The sequence below is a fragment of the Periplaneta americana genome, chromosome 14 (assembly GCF_040183065.1).
Source record: "Periplaneta americana isolate PAMFEO1 chromosome 14, P.americana_PAMFEO1_priV1, whole genome shotgun sequence".
Lineage (NCBI taxonomy): Eukaryota > Metazoa > Arthropoda > Insecta > Blattodea > Blattidae > Periplaneta > Periplaneta americana.
Genome location: NC_091130.1, coordinates 76,920,619 through 76,927,905, shown reverse-complemented (window position 1 = coordinate 76,927,905; position 7,287 = coordinate 76,920,619).

Below are 7,287 nucleotides of genomic sequence, written 5' to 3'. Positions count from 1 at the left end.
AGAAGGCATAGCGGACCTAGCCGTAAACACAGAAATAAAGCGAATACAATGTTATTCTACGACGTTCACGTACAGGAAGAAAAGACACAAGGTTATCATGTTTATTTTCATAAATTTGAGAGAGTCTGAAACTTGTCACATGTACGAGTATTGCAAATGTCACGGCCGGCGTGAATATACAAATGATACGTTAAATCTGGTGTTGAAAATCTTTCTTTAGTACGCATAAAAACATTTTCATACATTTTTTTAATGTTGATATTGTTGGGAAGATATATTCGATCACTTTTTGACTGACAATAATGCCTTTTGCTTCTTAATGTGGGTGAGCACACTTTCTAAGACATATCAGGTTTTTTGCTGTGATGATTATAGCCTAATGTTTTCCTCGTTGATCTTAAGTGGCATATCTGTAGACTTGAGAGAGTTCTACAGAACCTGAAATCGTTTATAAGAGATCCCATGCAAGGAAATGAATGCTTTCAAACACATTGGTATTTCTTCTATGTCAGATTTTAACACTCATGACCTTATAAGACTACTTCCTATAATGCAATTTAGCTGCAGCAGAGGAATATTTCAGAAGGTCCCTCATAAGAGGAAGTAAGCCTATAATTTCAACAGTCAATAAAGTTTTGTTTTTATATGTGAATTTATTTTTTATGACTGTACCTAGTGCCTCTTTATCACATTATGCATTAATTGTATCAAATCACCCAGAGCATATTAATATTTTTCCCTTAAGAATTTATGCTCATTAAAGGCTTGATTTAAATAGCTATTAGGCTATATTATAACAATTTATTTCGTTTACTTCTTTAACCGATCATTCTCTTCTCTTACATATCATATTACTCTAATAGTTATTAAGTTAATTAATATCGTAAATTGTATGCATTAAATAACATATACCCTATGACTGCATCATAAGAAAGTACTAATGTATTGCGAACTCTTTGCTGCGGGTTATTAGTAGAGTAGGACAACTACTTGGTTACCGCTCTTTTCTCATCGCAAGAAAAGACAAGGAACATCATGCGCTCGAATGCTTATTCATCCTTCTTGCCATGTAGTACTCATATCTATTCATCGCTTACGTCAGCCGTGGCGAATATCTGACTCACGAGCACATAGTGGCTCGCAATGGTTTCTCTTGCTTTCTACCTCCCACAACCCCCACCCTCTCACTCACTGGAGTCAAACTCCGTTCCATTTGCATTTGTCTCTGATCTGCGAGTGGCGTATCGTCGCAATGTCTCTCTCGAACACATGTACACCTACAAAAACAAAAGTTTCAAGTAGGATGGGAGGACGCACTTTTTGTTGCCAATATGATGAGAATATTAAATGTATGATTTGTTCACAAGTATTACGAGGAAAACGGTTGTATAACATAAAACGGCATTATACTACATGTCACTCATGAAACATTGAAAGGTTAAGTGTTATTATTATTGTTATTATTATTATTATTATTATTATTATTATTATTATTATTATTATTATTATTATTATTATTGTCTCTGTACGTCGATCCTTTTTCAGCAGATGTACGAATAATGCGGTTAGATATTCAATTTAAACTCACATATTTACAATGTGATGTTAAATGGAAGCTAGATGCAAGGACTTGACAAATGTTGAACTTTTCAAATCTTTGCCAAAAAATAAATATCCGAAGTTTCCTTCTTTCGCTTGCTCTGTTGAAGCCATGTTCGCTACAACTTACGTTTGTGAAAAATTGTTTTCAACAATGAAAATAGTAAAAACCAAATTTAGATCACGACTGACAGACAAATACCTTCGTGATCAACTACGACTGGCAGTAAGTGCCATAATTCCTGATTTTGAAACTCTGTCGCAGAGACATTCTGAAGACAGTTAATTTTAGGTTGCGATAATGTGTCCTATGCTTCATTGTTCATTTCTTTCTTCGTTACACGTACTAAACATTAGTTTGTAACCTTATGCTGTATAAAATTGTATTTAAGTACTTGACGTAAGGAAAATGAAAATCCGTTAATAAGTCAGACATTTGCTTCACTTCCCCTTCGGGTGTCCGCCTCCCTTCATAGGTGCTATGCACGTTGCAGGTTACACAGTGGCTCGGCGCACGATTACATTTTCGCCACGCCTGGCTTACGTGATGCTGCTCGTTGTAGCCATGGTACACAACTGTCTCTGTGTAATCTGTCTATGGTTGCCTCCTCACTTCAGTTTGCAAATCGGTCGGTTGGAAGTGTAGGCCTATTACTATTAAATAAGTATTAGTCTCCTTCCGTAGAAACGAACTGTTTTGTAAATATTGGGTCGTTTTGAAGTCTTCATATTTTTTGAATGAGAGGTAATGGAACTGTTTTGATCCATCGTTTAACAAATATTCAAGTTACTTAAAAGCAACGAAACATACGTAATCCTCATTTCGTCAGTGAGAATTGTCTCTTTAGATGTCGAAATTCTTAATTATACTTACTTACAAATAGCTTTTAAGGAACCCGAAGGTTCATTGCCGCCCTCACATAAGCCCGCCATCGGTCCCTATCCTGTGCAAGACTTATTGTAGGGATTCGTAACAAGCTGTTTTTTTACGGTGATGGGTTGTTAGTCCTTCGCCCAACCCCCAAGCTGGAGGACCACCCCTTATCGGCTGTCCACGACTGCTTATTCAATATATTCGCAGCTACCCTCCATATCTGGAGGCCGTCTCCTCTATCCGCAACCTGAGGACGCGCCATGCCGTGGTGATAGGGACCCACCATACATGGATTCTTAATTATAACTTTACCAAATTTACCAATAGGTCTATCGTTTACAATTTCAAGGCTACTATTAGAATCTCGTACTATACATCCACACCCAACTACCTTGCCTCTCGGTTTATCTCCTAGCTTCACATCATAATCGTAATACACGTTCACAGCACAATCAGTTGCTATCAATACCACGTCATCAGACATCTCTGTACTCAAGTTCTTTCTCAATAGCCATGGCCGCTGGAAATCAGGGATAGTCTTGGTCCTCAGTCGTTTAGAATTAGGTTATTTAGAAATATTTTAAATGAACAGAATTAGTTTTTTGGAAGCGCGCGCGCGCGCGCGCACACACACACACACACACACACACACACACACACATACAAACAGACTCCCGCACGCACACAAAAACACTCTCTCTCACCCTCCCCTCCCCATCTCCCTTCACCTCCCCTCTCCCTCTCCCTCTCCCTCTCCCTTTCCTTCTCTCTTTGTTTTTGTTATAATTATATTTTTAATATAGTTGTCATTTTGTTTTTTTCCGTTAACACTAATATCTAGGTAGTTGTCATTGTTTCAATATAACCATACTGATTATACCAATTGAAGAGTTCATAGCCATAGTGGGCCAAGCGCCATGTATTAAAAACGGAGAAAACAAGAGTTAAAATTGATTACCATAATTTAACGAAACATAGAGCAAGTAATATAAAGTATGCACATTAAAATTGAATGATATGCCAATCTTCATTAAATTATAGTATTTATTTAAATTTAATCCTTGCCTTTTCCGTTTTGAATAAATGGCGCTTGGCCCGCTATGGCTCCGAACCCTTCAACTGTAGTATTCCTTTAGTAGTAGGTTATTTTACGACGCTTTTATTTTATTTGATTTTATTGGGTTATTTTACGACGCTGTATCAACTTCTAGGTTATTTAGCGTCTGAATGATATGAAGGTGATAATGCCGGTGAAATGAGTCCGGGGTCCAGCACCGAAAGTTACCCAGCATTTGCTCATATTGGGCTGAGGAAAAACCCCAGAAAAAACCTCAACTAGGTAACTTGCCCCAACTGGAAATCGAACCCGGGCCACCTCGTTTCGCGGTCAGACGCGCTAGCCGTTACTCCAGAGATGTGGACCCTATTCCTTTAGTTGAGTGATTATATTCATTAATTCTTTATTTTATTTTAATTTACAAAATTATTTATAATATATAACGAGGTCCACCTGAAGACAGTTGTCCCCAGGTACACAGTCCCTAGGTACATCAGGAATCAGTAAAATATGAGCCCTTGAGAGCAGAAGTGGTGTAAGTCAAAAATGGGTAATGAGGGTTAAAGTAAACATTTTGTATACAGCGCAAAGTAGCAATTAATATTGAATTTATTTAAACCATTAGTAGTCAGTGAATAGCACGAAGGACATATTAATTGTTACTTTGTGCTGTATTGTACAGAATTTTTACTTTAAACCTTATTACCCAATTTTGACTTATACCACTTCTGCTCTGAACAGCTCATATATCTCAGCAAGTTTTCAAGACTGAGGTACCGAAAACAAACCAATAATCACATGGATTCGTAGCTAGAACAACAGGGTTTAAATATATAGATTTCAGTTTTTAATCGTGTATCTAAATAATTAATTAAAGTAGTTAATTAATTAATTTGAAAATTACTTATGTTTTAGGTTCAAAACAGATTTTTTAAAATAAAATCTCTCCAGATTGCTTCAACAAAAAGTAAATGATTCACAGAACAGCTGAATGATGAAATTAAAGTGGTCAACTGCGAAAACAAAAATTCCACTACATAACTTTGAAAATAAAGGAAGTGTCCCCAGGTACAACTTGTCCTTAGGTACGCCTACAGCAGCTTCCCTTACATATATTCTCACTTACCCTCTTCAGGATAATCCATAGCTTTCCGAAACAAAGAAACTTCATTTCCAATATTTTTTTATAAGAACAAGTAAAATTTCAACACATATTGGCGTAACACAAGAAGGAATATGATATTTCATTTCACAGAATCCAAAAGTTCAACAGCTGCTGGTATGAAACGTGGCTTCAACTATAACTTAAAACTATACAACAAATTCATTTCTCAGTACCCTGTTTTAGTTAACACAAGTATAATTAAATTTAAACTGAAAATAAAAGAAATTATTAAAGGATTTTACCATAGGGTTAAATAATTAATTGCTAAATATTAGTTTTATATACTTATACTAGTAATTATTGGTTATAAACCTTTTCAAGTGTGATTGATTTTTATCGTAGTTTTTGTATATGTGCTATTTTACAGCTTAGGATAGTAATAGTTTATCTTGTCTTCTTCTTCCTGCTTATCTACAGTGCGGTTTTGAACTCCCGACCACGAGCGTTTCCTCATACGGAGATAAATTCTTTTATTTATGCCTCTGTTTTGTTTAAATATTTGACATGTTCATTTTTGTTTAATGTGCATAATAGATTTTAATGTATTTTTGTTTCTATTATATTTAATATGTATTTTTGTAGTTTCTTGATTGTAATAATAATAATAATAATAATAATAATAATAATAATAATAATAATAATAATAATAATAATAATAAAAATAGTGTAGCTTTAAGAAAAGTACACGATCACACAGAACGCCGAGAAGAACTGAATGGTTCAGAGCCATAGTGGGCCAAGCCCCATTTATTAAAAACGGAGAAAGCAAGGGTTAAAGTTAAGTGAATACCATAGTTTAATGAAGATTGACATATCATTTAGTTTATATGTGTATACTTTATATTACTTGCTATATGTTTCCATTGAATTATGGTGATAACTTCATTTTAACACTTGTTTTCTACGGTTTTAGTAAATGGCGCTTGGTCCACTATGGTTCTGAACCCTTCAATTACTTGCACTATCAGAGACTGACTGTAGTGCTATGCTGATAGCACAGGGGAGGAAAAATGAGTGGTGTGTGTTTTCCTAGCTGTTCCACTATACCATGTAGTAATTCATTTCTACCTGAGACAATTTTAACGAAACCGACTTTTGGCCGGCTAGATTGAGCAAATACCTCGTGTGCATCGTTCCGATAGGCCTACTGGAACATACTTTCTGACGGACGTTTTAGTACATGCAAGGAATATCTCTGCTTTAACTAACATAGTGGTTCCCAAACTTGTTGAAGGCGCGACTCACTTTCAAAAAGACTTTCTTTTGCAACCCCCCCCCCCATTACTACCGTACTGTACTAAACCCCATTCGAAAAATAGTCTATAAATCCATGTAACATCGAAAATAACAATAATATTACTCAAAATCAGTGAATAACACCCAAAGAACGAGCAAATTGAAGTATATTATGATGCAACAATCACACGGAATATTAAGTAAATATCATTTCTAATACCGGTACTTCAAACTATTAGACCTACCACCGTGGCGCTGCGGTAATAGTTCGATAAAAGTGGTAAATTCCATCAAAAGAAGAGCGTTGCAAACTCGTATTTTCAGCAAAATTTGTGAAGAGATGGATTCGTTATATGAAAATGTTCTTTATACTCGTAATACGGAAGTAAGATGGCTTTCGTGGGGTCATGTGTTGAAAAACGTTTTACAGTTGAACAGAACTCTTACTATAGCCTACCGGTACGTACAAGTCGAGAAATGTAATTATGCAAACCTATTTTCCAATTCTCTTTGGCTTCTTAGATTGGCCTTCCTAGCTGATATTTTCGAATACTTAAACGCTTTGAACAGTAGTTTGCAAGGCCAATGTGTTAACATAAGAGCCAGGGATAAAATTAACGGATTTACAAATAAACTTGATTTCTGGCCAATATCACTGGACCAAAAGATATTTGGTTCATTCCAGTGTTTTAAAGAGCTCATGGAAAATTTAGCTACATATTATGATAGGCAAAGACTGTGTTTTTGCGGACTTGCAACTCAGCTTCCACAGTTCTAATCAACAACTTTGGAAGAAATTAAAACTATTACGACAATCACAGATGGATAGTGAATCTGTTTTTAGATAGTTGCGTTCAACTGATTGAAATTGTAGGAAATATGAGCGAACGTCTCTTTTAAACTATGTACCTACTGATGGAATGTGTGTGTGTGTGTGTCTAATGCATTCCCCTTCACATGCGTGCGTGAATCGGTTCCGCATATTGCGGATAGATGGCAGGACTGTGAACCATTTTTAAGTTGACACCATTTCATGCAATGATGTGTATCTGTGAAGTGTTATGTCGTGTACTAGGGTTAATGACTGATGGAATGTTTACATTGGACTTTTTTTTCGCAGAGCGTAGATCCCTTTGGGATCAAAATAAAGTAAGAATACCTCGAACGTAATTCTTTTTTTTTAACTATATATTTGCAATCTCGTATTAATGCAAAATAAGTTTCTCGTCTATGATCATCACCAAAACAAAAGTGAGAAATTTTATTGTACTTTAAAATTATATCACTGTGTGCAGGGCTGGGCAGTATTTGAAATACATTTGTGTTTTGTATTCTGTAATTTGTAAGGATTTTCGA